The sequence below is a fragment of the Rattus rattus genome, chromosome 1, assembly GCF_011064425.1.
Source record: "Rattus rattus isolate New Zealand chromosome 1, Rrattus_CSIRO_v1, whole genome shotgun sequence".
Classification (NCBI taxonomy): domain Eukaryota; kingdom Metazoa; phylum Chordata; class Mammalia; order Rodentia; family Muridae; genus Rattus; species Rattus rattus.
Window position 1 is genome coordinate 86791846 of NC_046154.1, and position 19758 is coordinate 86811603.

Genomic DNA, 19758 nt, shown 5'->3' on the forward strand with positions numbered 1-19758 from the left:
CAAAAATCCTGTCTCCTTGGATTTATAAGAGTATTTTATTGTCATTTTATTTCAACTATTCATCCTTTTGATAATTCCTAAAGCTTAAAACAAAAAACAATGTTATTTCGTGTCTTGTTTTTTGCTGAATGTTTTCACATGTGTAAGTTTTTTCTCTCTAAGTTCCTTTTGGAGAGACACTTGTATACTTTAGAGCAGAGAAAAGCGAGTCACAGGAAGGTTATATAACTCACCCAAGGTCATGCATAAAGGTAGGAAATGGAAAAACTAAGTCTGAATTTGGTCTATCTGTGCAAAAACAGAATATGAAAAATGATTAGGTTCTCAGGAGTGCAATATAAAATGACATAAAGTATGAGAAATGGAGGAAACTATTTAGGGATCAATTAAAGTTTATTTTTAAGATTTATTTAGCCTTTTTGGACTATTGCCTGAAGATGAATCCTTAGAGCAGAATGGAAAATGTGGATGACTTGGCAAGGGCTATGTCTATGCTGCTGGAGAACCTTCAAATATATATCCTATTAATTACCAGGAAAGAAGAGCATGTCAAGATATGGAACACCATGCTATTGCATTGATAGTGTTATGCTGCTTGCCCATATGCTTGGGATGAAAGATTAGGGCTTCTTGTCAAGGACCCTACTTACTTGCAAATTGAGAGAGTAGGATAGGAAGATAAATTTGCTTCTTTCTGCGTGTTGTATGGGAATTCCTTGAAAGGTTAGACTGTGGTGATCTATTTACCATGAACAGCTCTGGTAAAACCAAAAATGGGCTAGCAGTGTTAAACGTGTGTGGAAGAGACTCAAAGTCAAGGGCTTATCTCTCATGCCAGATGTCTTGGCTTGGAATATCAGTTCTAATTATGTAAGGATTTTAAAACTTTGCTACCTTTCAAAATAGAAACAAGAAGTACTTTCTTGACTGGATTATCTTGAGGGTTGGGTGTCATTGTTTATAAATATTTTGAGTGGTATGTGTCTCATAGTAACCCCTCAATAAAGATTAGTGTTGGCTGTCATTCCTATCAGCTAAAGTGCTGGTCCAAATTGGAATCCATGGTTCTTTAAAATGCAGCATTGATCTGATCTTATCAAGTGCTAGCATCCCAGCTTTCTGGAGGAAGAGGATCTTGAGTTTCAGGTTAGCTTGGTCTACCTAGTGAGACACTTTCCTTCAAAATATTTTATAGAAAAGTATCTACCTATTTTGAAAAACTTAGCCAACAATGTGACCATGTTATCCATTTGGCTTCTATGTGTTTATTTTATTTTTAATTTTTTGTGTGTACACATACGTGCATGCATGTTTGTGTGTGTGTGTGTGTGTGTGTGTGTGTGTGTGTGTGTGTGTTTATGCCAGGACATGCGTGTAAAGGTCAAGGGAGAACTTGTGGGAGTCAGTTTTCTCCTTGTACCATGTGAGTTCTGCAGAGCAAATTCAGGACATCAGGCTTGGTTTGGAGCACATTTACTCACTAAGCATCCCACTGGCCCTATTTACCCTATTTTGATAGTCCTTTCCCTCAATTTGTATGTTTGAACATTCTATTTGTGATACATCAGTTCTGTATAGGAATTTATAATAAATATGTTCACTAAATAGACTCAAGTGGGAACAGGTCTTCTAGAAGTGCAGTAGCATGCAGAGAGAAGGAAATTGATGAACCAAAGAATATTTTAATCAGCTCATCATGTGAGTTTGTCACTTTAATTATTAGAGGTTTTAAATACTAGCAAGTCAGGTAATGGCAGCAAAGAAAACAACTGCTGTTGTCATAGATTAAATAATGGTAGTCTAGTCACTCTACTGTGAAGGTTATTTTTGTATCAGGTTTCATTGTGTTAGCCTGTCTGATTTATGTCTAGAACCAAGTGACCCTGGCTCTGGCCCCTTTCTGCTCACATAGTAATTTTAAGCACATCTTTCAAAAAAAAGACCCTGCCAGAGTATTTATGGAAGTCCCCAGGGTCAATTTATATGAGCTCTGAATTAGTTGGACCACCACTACTTCTGCTGCTGCTGTGCCCTAGATGCTTCTGCGGCTGCAGCTGCCTTGCTAGCTTGCACTGCACCCTGTCCTGCACACTGACCTTCCTATGGATCCCTTTAGTTCTCATGGTGCAACAATACCTTATAAGTCATTTACAATGTTCAAAAAGTACTTCTTTCTTTGTCTTGCATTCCATACCCTCAGAGAACATAGTGCAGATATTTTGTTTTTGAGATATCAGAAAGCTTTGTCAGTACATGGGCTTTTATTCATATCTCCAAGCACAAAAATTTTCCAGTCAAACTAACTGGACTGAGGTGCCTGAGTGTATTTGAAAGAATAATTTAATTGAAGACTGAATTCTGGGTGATGTGTTTTTCTTTTAAAAACCTCAATAGTTCTCTCCATTTCCATCTTTCTTACATGGTTTCTACTTACTTGTATGTTACAGTGTAATTTCTGCCCACGATCTTCTAGAACTAAGGTGAGGTTTCACCCTTAATTTCTTCTTAGATATTCTTCTGATCTTTATTTTGCTTCAGGTTGAATAGACTGTGCTGAGTTGCGGATTATATAGCATTTTTCCTGCTTGTGTTTTTTTTTTCTTGAATCTTGGTTTGATATCTGTCATTAAGTTTTGGAAAAGTATCAGTCAGAATTGCCTCAAGTATTTCATGTGTCCATTGATATAAATATGTATCTAGATGTTTACATTTTTAAAGGATAATTTCAATGGATACAGATCAGGTATACCAATTTTTCCTCTTAGCATCATGGAAATGCAGTCTCACTTCCTTCTGGCCTTCATTGTTTCTCATGGGAAAATCTATATCTTTTCATTTCATTGTCTTTCTACAGGTAATGTATTCATTTCTCCAGTTGTTTTCATGATTTGGAGTCTGTCTTAAATTTTAAAAGGTTGATTTTCCCTTTCTAGATAACCCATATAATTTTCTGTTTGCCTTAAGACTGGTCAGAATTGATCATGTGAGCATTCTTTTAATAGATACTTTAAAGTTTTAATCGCCTAAGTCCAAACTCAGTTTCATCTAACGGATTTTCTTCTCCCGTGAGGCTCAGATTTAGAGTGAACTTTTGTATGTGTGTAGTGACTTTTGATTGTGTTGATGACACTTTTGAATATTTAAACTTTGTTTAAATCCTATGACATTCTGACCGTTGTTTAAATTGTAGAAAGCATGGTGCTAATTTATTTTTTAATCAGGCAGTTGATATGGTTCAAATAAAATCACAAGTTCTAGCATGCCTTTCATGAGCTGAGCTTGTCATGACCCCTTAATTTTCCAAACATTTGTGATGCATTTTGGAGTTGTCCTACATACTTGGTGTCCAGTGGCCAGAATGAAACCTGAATAGTGTTTTATCAGTTGAGTTCTTAGTCGCACTGCCATACTCAGAGAAGATTCACACATGTACAGTTTGGGGTTGGTCTTAGCTTTCCTGAGTTCTTTTCTTCAATTTGTCTGAGATTCTATACTGCCTCAAGACATTTGCTTTGGGTCTTCTGGCCATAAATTTCCAACTGCTGAGACCAAACTGCTGTCAGTGTCAAGTTGCAAGAGCCTGTGGAGAAGTAATATATTTTAATCTTACCCTCTTGGAACTTCTGTTTAACTGAGTGGAAAGTAAAGGTCATCTTTAGAGGTTTTTGATTCTATGGTCAATGCTGTGTGTATCATTGAAGTACCGTTGCTATAGCCACATGGTTGACTAGAGGCTGGGGCACAGTAGGAATGAGAAAGAGGGAAAGGAAACTAGGGATTCTCCTGTGCATCTACTGTTGACACAGTGGTAGAGAACTTCGTTATTTCCCATCAATCAATTTATTTATTCACTTTATGTCCTGATCATATCTCTCCTCCCAATACCAGAGTGCTCACTTTTAGTGTCTGACTAGTTTGATTTCTGGGAGAAAAAAACAAAACAAAACAAGACTACACTCACTGATGGTTAGTGATACTGCAAATCTTTATGTTCTATTGCTTATTCTTTCGGTTCTAAATAAATGAATGAATGAATGAATGAATGAATAAATAAATAAATAAATAAATAAATAAATAAATAAATAAATATCCTCCATGTATTTACCTAGGTTTCAGGTTTCATTTCAGTGAGAGGAAATGTCTGGCATGTTTTCATTCCAATTTACCTAGCAGTGAACTCAGTCCTCTTCCGAGTGATCTTGGCTTGTCAAAAAGATGATTCATTTTCTCTGTAATAAAAATGAAAAATATGGTTAATGCTTTCTTACTCAGAATTCTTCAAGTGCATACAAATGTTTTTCCTTGGAAGATAGTAGCTTTGGATTTTTGCTGAATTTAAATTATTTCTTTAACCCTCCTCCCAAGATTGGTCCATGAAAGATGACGAATAAATGAATAAAACTATTATATGACATGGTAAAGCTGGAGTGTAACTAAATATGCTTAATGTCATGGCTTAAGTGTTTCGAAAACATGTTCCTGTAAGTAAAATACGCAGTTCCCAATTTGCACTGTTTCCTTTTCTATTAATTTTATTTTCTTGGATATTTTATGTATTTACACTTCAAATGTTATCCCCTTTCCCCCGTATCCCATACCCCCTCACCCCTCCCCCTGATTCAATGAGGGTGCTCCCATTCCCACCCATGCACTCCCACCTCACCTTCCTGGCATTACCCTACATTGGGGAAATGAGCTTTCACAGGACCAAGGGGTTTTCGTCCTATTGATACTGGCAATGCCATTTTCTGCTACATACGTGCAGCTGGAGTCATGGGTCCCTCCATGTGTACTCATTGGTTGGTGGTTTAATCTGGCTAAGGTTTTATATATCTTGTTTGTTTTATCAAAGAAAAAGTTCCTGGTTTTGTTGATTCTTGGTATAGTTCTCTTTATTTCTACTTGGTTGATTTCAGCTCTGTTTGATTATTTTCTGCCATCTATTCCTCTTCAGTGTATTTGCTTCTTTTTGTTCTAGAACTTTCAGGTCTGCTGACAAGCTGTTAGTGTATGCTTTCTGTAATTACTTTTTTGGATGCACTCAGGACTATGAGTTTTTCTCTTAGCATGGCTTTCATTGTATCTCATAGGTTTGGGTATGTTATGCCTTCATTTTCGTTCAATTCTAAAAAGTCTTTAATTTCTTTCTTTATTTCTTCCTTGACCAGGTTACCATTGAGTAGAACGTTGTTCAGCTTCCATGTGCATGTAGGCCTTCTGTTATTTTTATTTATTTATTTATTTTTTGTTATTGAAGACCTGCCTTAATCTCTGATGATCTGATAGGATGTGTGGGATTATTTCAATCTTCCTGTGTCTGTTGAGGCCTGTTTTGTGACAGATTATATGGTCAATTTTGGAGAAAGTACCATGAGGTGGTGAGAAGAAGATATATTCATTTGCTTCAGGATGAAATGTTGTATAGATATCTGTTAAATCCATTTGGTTCATAACTTCTGTTAGTTTCTCTATGTCTCTGTTTAGTTTTTGTTTTCATTATCTATCCATTGATGAGAGTGGGACATTGAAGTCTCCTACTATTATTGTGTGTGGTACAATATATGCTGTGAGCTTTAGTAAGGTTTTTTTTTAATGAATGTAGGTGCCCTTGTATTTGGAGCGTAGATATTCAGGATTGAGAGTTCATCTTGGTGGATTTTTCCTTTGATGTGTATGAAGTGTCCTTCCTTATCTTTTTTGATAGCTTTTGGTTGAACATCAATTTTTACCAATATTAGAATGGCTACTTTAGCTTGTTTGTTGGTAACTTTGCTTAGAAAACTTTTCCCCAGCCTTTTACTCTTGGATATTGTCTGTCTTTGTCACTGAGGTGTGCTTCCTGTATGCAGCAAAATGCTGGGTCCTGTTTAAGTATGCTGTCTGTTAGTCTATGTCTTTTTATTGGGGAATTGAGTCCATTGGGGTTAAGAGATATTAAGGAATAGTGATTGTTGTTTCCTGGTATTTTTGTTGTTAGAGGTGTAATTATATTTGTGTGGCTATCTTCTTTTGGGTTTATTGCAAGAAGATTACTTTCTTGCTTTTTCTAGGGTGTATTTTCCCTCCTTTTGTTGGAGTTTTCCATCTATTATCCTTTGTAGAGCTGGATTTGTGGAAAGATATTGTGTAAATTTGGTTTTGTCATGGACTATCTTGTTTTCTCCATCTATGCTAATTGAGAGTTTTGCTGGAAATAGTAGCTTGGGCTGGCATTTGTGTTCTCTTAAGGTCTGTATAGTATCTGTCCTGGATCTTCTGGCTTTTATAGTCTCTGTTGAGAAATCTGGTGTAATTCTAATAGGTCTGCCTTTGTATGTTACTTGACCATTTTCCCTTACTGCTTTTAATATTCTTCCTTTGTTTTGTGTATTTGCTGTTTTGACTATTGTGTGAAGGGAGGAGTTTCTTTTCTGGTTCAATCTATTTGGAGTTCTGTAGGCTTCTTGTATGTTCGTAGGCATCTCTTTCCTTAGGTTAGGGAAGTTTTCTTGTATAATTTTGTTGAAGATATTTACTGGCCATTTAAGTTGGAATCTTTGTTCTCTTCTATACCTTAGGTTTGTTCTTCTCATTGTGTCCTGGATTCCTGGATGTTTTGGGTTAGGAGGTTTTTGCTCTTTGCATTTTCTTTGACAGTTGTGTCGATGTTTTTTATGCCCCTGAGATTCTCTCTTCAATCTCTTGTATTCGGTTGGTGATGCTTTTATCTATGACTCCTGATCTCTTTTCCAGGTTTTCTATCTCCAGGGTTGTCTCCCTTTGTGATGTCTTTATTGTTTCTATTTCCATTTTTAAATTCTGGATGGTTTTGTTCAATTTCTTCACCCACCTGTTTCATTTTGTTTTTCTGTAACTCTTTAAGTGATTTTTGTGTTTCCTTTTTTTTTTAGGTTTAATTTTTTTTTATTAACTTGAGTATTTCCTATATACATTTCGAGTGTTATTCCCTTTCCCGGTTTCCGGGCAAACATTCCCCTAATCCCCCCCTCCCCTTCTTTATGGGTGTTCCCCTCCCCATCCTCCCCCCATTGCTGCCCTCCCCCCGACAGTCTAGTTCACTGTGGGTTCAGTCTTAGCAGGACCCAGGGCTTCCCCTTCCACTGGTGCTCTTACTAGGATATTCATTGCTACCTATGAGGTCAGAGTCCAGGGTCAGTCCATGTATAGTCTTTAGGTAGTGGCTTAGTCCCTGGAAGCTCTGGTTGCTTGGCATTGTTGTACATGTGGGGTCTCGAGCCCCTTCAAGCTCTTCCAGTTCTTTCTCTGATTCCTTCAACGGGGGTCCTATTAGGGCTTCTTGTTTACCTGTGTTGTCTTGTATTTCTTTAAGGGAGTTATTTATGTCCTTCTTAAAGTCCTCTATCATCATCATGAGATGTGACATTAAATACAAATCTTGCTTTTTCAGTGTGTTGGGATATCCAGTATTTGCTGTGGAGGGAGAACTGGGTTCTGAGGATGCCAATTATTCTTGGTGTCTGTCGCTTAGGTTCTTGCACTTGCCTGTTGCCATCTGGTTATCTCTGATGTTAGCTGGTCATGCTGTTTCTGACTGGAGCTTGTCCCTCCTTTGGGCTGTGGGCCTGTGATCCTGTGATGTTAGGGAGTGGAGTGCTCCAGGAGACAAGCTCTCTCAGGGTAGGTTTTGGATCTGGCGTGCCTGGGACAGCTTTAGCTTTGGGTGCAGAAGGAGACTGGAAGCGTCTGGTCTCAGGCCCCTCACAGCTCCTGTGCTCCCTGCACTCCCGAGGGGGTTAGTCTTGGACAGTCAGTGAGAGAGAAAGTGGGGTTCTACCTGTGGGCTTTGGCTTAGGAGGGAGAGAGCTCCTTGTAGACCAGCTCACTGCCAGCAGGTTTTGTGTCTGAGAGCTGTGGGACAGCCCGAGCTCTGGGTACAGAGGGAGAGTGCATTTTTTTTTTCTTAACTGGTATATTATGATAGGCTTGTCTAGTGACATGTTTTGGTCTAGTGGAGGGTGTTTCTTTATTGATTGCTTAAAAGCTTGGTCATGTGACTAGGTAAACTACAAAAGAATAACCTTGTGGTATGATTTTGTGGTCAACTTTACCACCTTGTCTTTCTACCAACACCATGTGAAGAGTGTGCTTCATGGACTGTGCCACCTAATGAGGATTGGAAAACATGGCCTCTTCCCACAGCTTTGAGTACAATTCCAACTTACACAACTGATATCTTAGTATAAAATATACTCTTTGCTTTGACCTTTGGAGTTTAGAGATAATTTGCTAATGAAGTATTTTTGTGGCAACCAATATCTTAATTATGACCTTATACATGTTTCATCGAAGACATGTTGTATTTCGCCATGTAATTTAAACCAACATAGAAATTTTATTTGAATTTCTGTGTTTAGTGATACACTTTATTTTCTTCACCATTTCTTCTCTTCTCACTGATAAGATAGCTCTTACCAAGTACCAGGCCTTTTTCAAAACTCCATCTCTGGTTTTTTAAGTCTGCCAGGCATATTTGGGGCAATGGAACATGGTGGGAGCTTGCTGTGAGAGACATCAAAATGTCTATTTCTACACACAGTATTTGTTATTTTTCATCCCTTTTATAAATGCCACATCAGCATTCCTCTAGGTCTTGTCTCACAGCTGGTGCTTATAGGATACCTCAGATCACAGGGCTGTGTGCTGATCTGCTCTTCATGACTCATGACTCTGGTTCTAACCATGTGGTGCAGTGAACTTTGGAGTAGGATTTAGACAGACTAGGGCTCGAGTACTACTTCTTTCCTTTAATGTCTGCAGAGCTAGAGATAAAATAGATACTGTCTCTGAGCTTTAGACTCCTCACCTATAAAATGAGGTGATAATCTCTGCCTAGCTTCCCTCCTAGCAATGCTGTGAGTGTCAGGAGCTGAATATCGGCTAAAGATATCTTACTTTTCTTCCTTTTTATACTGTGTACACTTAGCAAGATATTAGCAATCATCACAAGTGATCTGATGTTCTAGCGAGTTTCTAGAAATCTGTCCCAGGCAGCCCCATATTCTGACTACAACTAAATGCCATAGTCTCCCTTTGCATAATTCCAGTACCTGAAAAGGTAAACCATAGCCACACTTACCATATGCTGAGGACCCAGAGAACATTGTTTCCTCAACAATGAGTATACAGGTTGAAGGGTGAACTGTAGATAGTTAAAACAATACTACTGTTGTTGCTGTTGCTACTTTATCAGTTCTGACTTTTTTCTACTAGTTGATTAAATGCATATTTAGTTTTGGAGACTAAAAGTAATATTCAACAAACCAAATGTAAACACTCTCTATCAGCTGCACGGGCCCTCATATTGTTGGGCAATAGTAAGGTAGCTCTTCTCCATTCTTACTGATTTTTAAAAATTATTTTTATTTCCCTGTTTGTGTGAATGGATGTCATGTCTGTGTGCATGCCTGGGAAGGCCAGAAGAGGGCATCAGAGCCCTTATAGCTGCAATGTCATGAGCCTCCTGACACAGGCGCTTCGAACAGAGCTCAAGCCTTCTGGAAGAGCAGCAAACACTCTTAATCACTGAGCCATCTCTTTAGCAAAATCTGTGAAGCCTAGAAAAGAGTGTGGTCATGATTGCATATAGCCTTTATCTCAGTAGATTAATTGGAGAGAGTTTAAAGTGGAAAAGAAGTCTTTTCTTACCAACTATTTACCACGTCAGGCTCTTTAGATCCTGTGTATCATACGCTATGACTTGCCTTGAAATTAGTCCTTTCGTTACCATTTAATTTTTCTGGAAAACTAGGCATAGAGCTACTAATAAATAGAATTACATTTGCATCTAGTTGAATCTACATTTCTGCCTTCTATGACATTGCATTATTTGCACTTTCAGGGTTGTCATACGAGGAGTATGGTTATATCTGTATCCCAAAGTCATTTTGGTAATCAATGATTAGAACTGAGATATGAAATCAGGCTTTTTTTCAAAAAATGAATTATAGCCTTATCATTTCTCAGTTGGGTAACTTTAGAAATTTTGCTTAGTTTGTCTGAATTTCAATTTCCACATGACAATAATAGTGTTTCTCGTCTAGGATTGTGGAAGAAGTACATTCATTATTTTTCTGTTGTATTGATAAAACACCATAACCAAAGCAACCTACAAAAGAGTTTATCTTGTATTATTGATTGCAGAAGGTTAAGAGTCCATCCATCATGATTCTGAAGCATGGTAGAAAGCAGCAGGCATGGCAGCTACAGTAGGAAGCTGAGAGCTTACCTCTCAACTTTGAATACAAAGCAGAAAGAGTAAACAGGAAACGTGGTGAGACTATAAACACACAAAGCCCACCTCCAATGACATACTTCCTCTAGAAAGGCTCCACCTTCCAAAGGTTTCACAACTTCCTCCAAACAACGCAAGCAACTGCAGACCAAGTGTTCATGTACCTTCTTCACCTATGGAGCATTTTTCTTTGAACTACTACAGGGAATTAATTGAAATTGCTCATAAAATGGTTTATATAGTACCTATCACACAGTAAGCACTCTATAAACATTGGTTAAATGTATTTCAAGGTAAAAGATTCATAGGAGCTAAAAGGTCTTTTTTAAAATTTTATGGGTCATCAATGGATATTGGAACTCAGCTATAGGATGCTAAAACTGGACGGTAGCATCTTAAGAGCTTTTTTAAAAAGCAAACTTTTTTGGTATATAGTAAAACTAGGGTTCATTCATGGTACAGCTGAAGTCAGTGACCTTCTTGATTCATTTGAAAACTGTCAGTGATCTCTAACTTTCTACTTAGAATGGCTGGAATTTATAAGGAGAAAATGAGATGTTAGGGGGGTTTTTATTAGAAAAAACGTGTTACCTCCACTATGCTCCCCTTTCCCACACACTTTGCACACTCATGCTTTTCCCAAAAAGGCTTGAAAGGAAAGAAATGGGTTCCATCTGTAGACATCCCTTCACTCTTCTTACTTACTTACTGTTAAAAAGTTCCTTTTCTATGTTCCATTGCCACTGGGACCTGTTCTCTGTCAAATTTACTTGATGGAGTAAAGTATAGGTGAACGTGTTAATGATTTAATGTACTGCCTTTCCCACATATTATTTGCATATTAACAGAAGCTATTCCTCCAAGGAATATATACAGAAATATTTCATGCATGAAATTATAAGCTTATGGGGGAGAAAAATCTAAGGAGGCATCTCTTAACCACCTGGGTAGTCACTTAGAAAATAACCATCCTTTGTTGCTCCTTCAAAGAAAAAATCATGAGGGTCTGGAGGAATGGCTTGGTGGTTAAGGGCACATACTGCTCCCTTGTAAGGTCTGGCTTTGGTTCTTAGCACCCATACCCGATTCCTGTAATACAAGCTCTAGCAGATCTGACACTTTCTGACACCCACAAGTACTTGCATCCACAGGCACAGAAATACATACACAAGTGAAACTAAAGTAAATCTTAATACTGTGCTTCTTGCATATGTCATGAGGTATGTCTTTGATCTGGTAGCCTTTGGCAGCAGAAGGGAAGAAGTAAAATTTGCCTTAGCTCCTAGTGTTGGGACCTGCTGTACTGGAGTTCTGAGGTTGGAGAGAGTTGTAAGACTCGCTATGGGATATTTAATGAGTTGGGGACTGAATGGTGTAACAGTATCAACAAAACTAGTAAGAAGATTCATTTCTTTGAAGGTGAAAAATAGCTTGTGTTCATTTTCATACCTATCTACCTCCCACATCTCTGTTGGTAAAGACACCAGCATACTGACTACTCATGAAGGTTGGGTTGACTGTGTTGATTGATATGGGAGCTAATATTTCTCAACTCCTATGTCTAGGAAGGCACTAGTATAAGAAATGTCTCCATGTAACCACAGTGCTGTAATGCTTTGTATTATTAATTTCAGCATATGAGAGAAAAATTTTCAGGCATGGTCTTCTTTATTACCCATGGTGGTGACTTGTCCAAGGTTACAGAGTAAGTTCATGGCTAGGTGAAGGCTAAACCCAGGGTTCCTGACACTGTGTTAAATGTTCTTCTCAATGTAGTCTTTTTTAAGTGGGTTATGGCTACATAGGTAGGTAGCATGAGTCTCAGGATTCTTTGCTTTTGTCTCTATATATGGATGTATAGGTGTATCTGTGTATATGCACATATTTGTATGTAGTGGATGACATACATAAAATGTTTTAGATAACATTACTTTTATTGCTAATATTTTATATAAATGGCCCGAAAATATGAGAGTTTTGAGACTCTGTAGCCCATTCCAGTTGGTATGTGATGAAAGACTTTCGGAATTTTCCTACAACTTGAATCTTCATAAAAGTCTTACTGGAGTAACAGCTTTCTCCACCTCATATTCCTCTTCTTCCTATACCACCTCTTCCTCTGTGTTATTATTCTCAGTCTCAGGTGAAATAATAGGGTCAGGGTTATTGAATGGTTGAGCACTAACTCATAGCAAGTCCCAAGTCAGTGATGGTGCTGAGTAGGCCAAGGCCTACAATTTATCCTTTATACCAGAGTCACATTCCCAAGATCCATACAGGAGATCTCAGAGCAGGCTCTGGCCCTTAACACAGAGTAAAGGCAGGCTCGAGAATGGAAGGGTGTTGTTTTGGATAAGCAGCAGATTCCCCTGACTAGGAGCTGAGGTGTAGTGGTGTGGAAGAAGCTGCCTCTCACCCTGTTCTCTTAGGGCCAGCCACACTTACAAAAAGAGTGACTTATGTTATGTCAGTTCCATCTAATTGGAATGAAACTGACAAAAATCATGAATTTTGATCATATTGAGAGCAAGCTCCACAATGAGATCATAACACAGCAACATGGTTGAGAAGCAGAAAGTAGAGAAAGGAAATAGAGAACACTAGAGAGGGAGGGACAGAGACATGAAAGCCCTTCACAGGCGAGATCTCAACATAGAAAGGAGAGAGGTAAAAAGCAAGCAGCTGTGTGAGAACAAAAGAATATTCTTCAGCTTCTCATTCTGCTTGCCTCCCACATTCTTCAATTGCGGTTCCTGCTAAATAATAATGTGGGCTCTCTCTGCTCCCAGCTCAAAGAGAATGAGAAAACAGCAAAACACTCAAAGTTACAGTATAGCCACAGATAAAAGTTGATGACACAGATTTTCCCCTGCACGTCCTCACTTTGGCAACCATTGCCAGAGATGCACAATGACAGTGAATTTATTGAACAAAGAAGGGAAAGACTTGAGCCAAGGTGGGGAGAGGAACCTTTCTTTACTTTCCCTAATGGGGTGTTTTGATGATTGCTAATGTTGGCAGTGTTCAATTTTGCAGCAGCACCTTGGGGAGGAAGGAGAGGCTACTTACACTGCTATCTAAATTCACAATAGGCCAGAGCTATCATAGCTACAAAAGGTGCACAGCAAATGACAGAATCATAAACATTAATTTCTGGAATCTTATATGGATTAGCACAGTTGAAGAAATTCATCCCCGAGTTCTGTTCATTAACATGAAGACAAGAAATCGCAAAATGAGATTTCAGGGTTTAGAAAAGGACTAATACTAATGAGCTACACCCTGACAGGCTGTGTGTCAATTTTAGAGAGTGATTCTTGAAATTTTCATTAAAATATGGTTCATAGTCACAGGAAATTTTATATTAGAATATATCTCAAAGTCAACAGAGACAGTGGGTGTTAGCATAGGTTTACTGAGAAACTGTGTAACACAAGTTTCACATGTTTATTTGATGTGAGTAATTAAATGATGGTACTGGGGAACAGAGAGTTGTGCTGCTTAGTGTTTGTCGACTTGATACAAACTAGAGACACCTAGGAAGAAAGAACCTCTGAGGGGTTGCATTATCATGTTTACGGAGTATATTCTTGAGTGATGATTGTTATGGGAATACTCTGTCCATTGTGGGAGATGCCAGCCTGGGCAAGTGGCTGTGACTTGTAAAAGAAAGCAAACCAAGCAAGCTATGAAGAGTAAGCAAATCAGTGGGATGCTTCCATGGTCTCTGCTTCATTTCCTGTCTCCAGGTTCCCATTTTAAGTTTCTGCCTCAGCTTCTTTCAATGATGGACTGTAACCAAAAATCTAAAATAAGACCTTTTTTCCCTTAAGTTAATTTTGGTCTGTGTTTAATCATAGAACAAAGAAGCAAAATAGAATAGTAGCTTAGACTGTGTAGATGTCTCTCTTTCTGTAATTTGGCAAGATTTTTATGATGTATTTGTGAAATGTATGAAGAACTATGGCCTCACATGTCAGTAGTTTCTTGAAAACTTACTAATAAAATAAATGATACAGATCTTGACAGATTATTTCCTCCATCTTGTACTGCTAGATATTTTTATTAATAATTTGGTTGAAATTATATCTATATCTATATAGCTATATCTCTCTATATGTAATAATTGTATAGTGATAGTAAACAAGATGGGAGCCAGAATTAGGATTGCATAGGTTTTTTACAAGCTTGGTAAATGAATCTTAAGGTAAAATTTAATAGGTATAGGGATAAAATAATATTGATTTCTAAAATACAATGTAAGGTCCATCAGTGTTCATGAGAGAATGGTTTAGTGATACTAGAGTATAATAAGCTCAAATATAAATAGGCTGTGAGATGTGGCTATGTATTTGAAGACACATTAATATAGTAATTTATACAACGGACTATCCAGGATTCAACACTAATCAAATGCATATACTCTGCAGGCAATGCTTATTTTTAGAACTCCTCAGTTGAGCTTAGTGGGAGACCAAGATTGAAAATTCCTATGATAATGGAGTGTGGAGGAGTTGGTGATTCCATTGAAATGCATATTGTACAGAGTATCTTCCAAATATTTCTTTTAATCTTGAACAGTATCTTTTATAAACAACAGCTCATACAAACAGTAGCACTGACCAGGATGGTAAGGAGACACAAAGTCATGTAAACTATGTCATGTGAGAAATGTTAAGAACTTGAGTCTCAAAGAAGATGGAAATGAATGTGCTATAGGGCTTCATCTTGCCCTTGCTGTCCCCAGAAGTAAGATTAGAACCATAAAGTCAAAAGGAACATGCGTGCAAATTTTGACTCAGTTTAAGGAACAAGATTATATTGGGGGCAATGACAAAATGAGCTGCTCAGGAATAAACAAGAACCCCAAATTTAAGGAGTATAAGACATTTGGCCTGATTAGCCAGTTTGCCTTAGTTAACACAGCTTAGTTAACAGTTTGGAACAGGATCTTGTGCATACTAGGAAAGCATTGTACTACTGAGCTGTACACCAACCTATGGTTAACCTTTTTTTTAGGAAAATGTGGAAAGTTACATTACCTAAGATTTCTGATGACACATAAGAGAGAGTCTAATTTAAACAGTTTACAAACAGAGTTTATCATTTAACAGGGAAGTGATTTTAGGGAGACAATCCAAGAGATCAGTTGATCTCATTAGGGATTTCTGCATATGGGGGGGGCTGATTTGCCTTTTCTTTGCTTTAGTCTGTACAAAAAGCTCTTTCTACATGATGTCCTAGCAACCTCAGCAGAGACCTGTGTCTGATACACCTCAAAAAGGTCCTGATTGATAAAATTCTAAATAGAATTCTGAATGGCCAAAAAGAAAGTGAGGTGGGTGCATGTGCTTGTGTGTGGGTACTTACTGGCTGAGACACTGGAGAATGTTGGATATATAAAGTGCCACCCTAGCCCTGGCCTTCTAATATTGTTTGATACTATGTCCAGAATGCAACAGTAAGTACAGGCAAGGTGCCATCTACAGCTCCCAAGCATAGATTTTTCTGTCATCAGCCTCATTTCTTATTTATATCATTCTCTGTCATTTCATTTTTGCTAATACTACTTAATTTTACTTGAAACACATGCATTTATTCTACCCTACTCCAAGCTTTCACACCCACTATAAGTTTTGAGTCATCCTCTGTTATGACAGTGTTAGGTCATAGTGATTTGTATCTTCTTTAAAATGCTATAGTAGTTAGTCTACACAATTAAATATGCCCTTATGGATGGTCTTGAAGTTTTCTATTACACAGTATGAGTTAGTGTTTTAAATTGTTAGTTGTAGCCACTTATCAATGAGTGCATACATACTTAGCCCAAATGCTTGAATTACCCTAGATGCCTAGAACAAATGAAACTCAAGACGGATGATCAAAATGTGAATGCTTCACTCCTTCTTTAAAAGGGGAACAAGAATACCCTTGGCAGGGAAGAGAGAGGCAAAGATTAAAACAGAGACTGAAGGGACACCCATTCAGAGCCTGCCCCACATGTGGCCCATATATATACAGCCACCCAATTAGATAAGATGGATGAAGCAAAGAAGTGCAGAAGTGTAGATGGCTCCTGAGAGACACAGCCAGAATACAGCAAATACAGAGGCGAATGCCAGCAGCAAACCACTGAACTGAGAATAGGACCCCGTTGAAGGAATCAGAGAAAGAACTGGAAAGAGCTTGAAGGGGCTCGAGACCCCATATGTACAACAATGCCAAGCAACCAGAGCTTCCAGGGACTAAGCCACTACCTAAAAGACTATACATGGACTGACCCTGGACTCTGACCTCATAGGTAGCAATGAATATCTAGTAAGAGCACCAGTGGAAGGGGAAGCCCTGGGTCCTGCTAAGACTGAACCCCAGTGAACTAGACAGTTGGGGGAGGGCGGCAATGGGGAGGGTGGGGAGGGAACACCCATAAGGAAGGGGAGGGGGGGGATGTTTGCCCGGAAGGCGGAAAGGAATAACACTAAATGTACATAAGAAATATTCAAGTTAATAAAAAAAAAAAGTGAAAAAAAATTGTTAGTTGTAACTGTGAGTGCCTTGAAAGCAAGGGCAAGCCTTTTTTTGTCCTCTGTGCCTACTACATAGTTGACAGAATAGTCTCTCTGTCTCTCTCTCTCTCTCTCTCTCTCTCTCTCTCTCTCTCTCTCTCTCTCGTCTGCATGTGTGTGTTCATGTCCCTTTATTAGTGTTTCTAAAATCTCTGCCAGGCCATCAGACGGCCTCTGTGGTAAATTTTTACATTACTGAAGAGGGTATTGGAGCCCTTAGCCATTAGTATAGGCTATATCCCATGTTCATGCTGACAAACATTGTTTTGCTTAATTTTTGACCGTAGGAATGAGTGAGTTTCACAGTTAGGGCCTTAGTCTACTTTGGAATAATTATGCCAAACCTTATTCTAGGACAAAAATCCCCTGTTATCAATAAGCCTCTGGAAAGAAAAGAACAGCAAAATTAGATGATTGTTTTACAGTACCAACCATGGGGTTCATGGGCTAAAGCGATAAAACACATTCTACCCACTCGTCCCCACTGTATAATGCTAGAAAATGAGATTTGAATGAATTGAACACTAAACACAATAGTGGCAGACTGAGGAAGTACCAACATTCAGAAGTGAGTGCCACCATATCTAGTATGTCCTGTGTTCCTGTGTAGCATTTGTTTTTCATGTCCTGACCTGAACTCTGTGTTCTGGAAACCTTGTAGTGCTCTTCAGAGTGCTTGACAGAAAGTGATCTAAGAGAATTGATCTAACTCTGAGTCACAGAATAGAGAAACTCCTGATGCTGAGAATATAACCTCCCCCACCCCTGTTTTTTCTTTTCATTTTCTGATATTTGCTACTCTGTTGTAATGGTGGCAGCAGTTGATGACTGAAGCCTGAAGGAACTAATCCTCTGAGGTCTAGAATGTTCTCTTTCCAGTGGAGTTGTGGTTAAAAGGAAGGTTTGATCAACTTTTAATGCTCTTTTCTTCTTTTCTTCTTGAACCCTACTATTGGTTCTAAACAAGAGCACAGCTGAAAATTACATAGGAGAAACATTACTTTAATTCTACATTAATTCTTTTGAAGTAGAGTATTAGATAATTTGTGGATGTACATGAAATGTCTTCGTACTCATGGGAGACTGGCTCCAGGATGCCATGAGGATTTCTAGATTTTTAGATCTTCAAGTCCCTTACATACAATGTTTACACATAACTAGTGCACATGCTGCCTGTACTTTAAATCAGATTACTTATAACACAGAAAACAATGAAATGCCATGTAAATAGTTGATACACCATAGTGTTTCAAGAAACAAAACAAGAAAAAATGTTGTTAAAGTACAGATGAAACTCACCTACAGCCGACTACACAGTGCACAGAAGAAGACACATAGGTGAACAGTAGTTACCAGTAAATGCTGGAGATGATGAGAGGCTCTGTAGAATGTAGCAGGCCACAGCAGGGATGCTGGCATCAGCACCACTTCTGAAATGCTTAGCACCATTTCTGAATTCTCTGTACTTGTTGTGTGGCAAATTCATGTTTTGAATTTTACAACTTTCTAAATTTTTCCCAAACACATTCAGCCCCCACTTGCTTGACTCTGCAAGCGTGGAAACTGTAGAGAGAAAAAGAATGATTGTGTTTTTAAGACACTTCTGACAGGAATGCAGCGAGGTCACTATAGGTGGAAAGAATCAGACACGGAAAAGCACCAACACAGGTTCTGTGTACTCAGTCATTAAGCACTGGTAAATTGGAATGAAAACATGCCAGACATTTCCTCTCACTGAAATGAAACCAGAAACCTCTGGAAATGCATGGAGGATTGCTGTGGATATTCCTGGTGCTCTTTGTGTTTTGATGTTAATTCTGCTTCCCCAAGAGATGCTGCCTGGGATGAGGAGTGAATCACATACTCTCAGGTAACTTCCGGTGAAACTTCCTCTAAGGAAGGTTCTAAAGATTTCAGGGGACTGGGAGAGGTGTAGGTGTAGGTGGAACTTCTGGGACAGAGAGGGGAAGAGGAGGGAGGAAAGGAGTTGCCTGGGGATGGTAGATGGTTCTGAGTAAAAAATATGTAGGTAGGGGAGGCCCCTGGTTGAGGTGGCAGAAAAGGTGGGTTCTGCTACCAGAGGATTTAATTTAGAATGGCTTACAAATTAGGATGCTAGTTGCTCTGCCCAGCGATTGAGTTACCTGTTGATTGTAAATTAAGTTTGTGTGGTGTTCTCCTTCACAGGGCAGACTCAACTGAGTTCCAGAGAAAGGTACAGTGACCAGGCACCCCAGCCAGCCAGAGACTTGGATGTATGCAGCTGGCATGGCAGCCATCCGCCCTGGGATGTTAGCAAGTCCCGTGGAGAGATTTCTGAGATCTGAGTCAGAGAGCGGGAATGAGAACAGGCCTGCAGGTGCCCTGAGATGACAGTGTCGGTGCTTGGAAGCCATGGAGGTGGCGAGGCCGCCAGGGCCAGACAGTTAGCATGGGCTGGTGGATTCTTTTAGTATTTGCAGCTACAGAGGATAATTTATTATATTTTATAGGAACAGAAGAGCAAGTAACAGTTGGGATAGCAAGAAAGAACATAAAAAATTTCAGTACCTCTAACCATCAGTGAGTTGAGCATTGTTTTTATCTCCCAGAAATAAAGTCAGCCAGACACCAAAAGTGAGCATTCAGATTATGGGGAAGGCGCTTATCAGGATGTAAAATAAATAAATTAATTAATTAAAAGGAAAAAAGAAGTTCTCTGCGACTGTGTCAAGAGTTAATGTACTGGAGAATTTCTGGTTTCATTTGCCTCACAGTTTCAGGTAGCTGTGTGAAGCCTCCCTTGTTTTTTATGGCTTTGGAAGGCAGCAGATCCAGCAGCCGGAAATGAGTAGAACATGCAGCTTCTATTACTCTGATTTTGAGGATCTTAGAAGGAAAGGGGACGTACGTAAAGGTGATTTCTTTTAGTTGTAGATGTAAGCCTTAATAGTAACACAG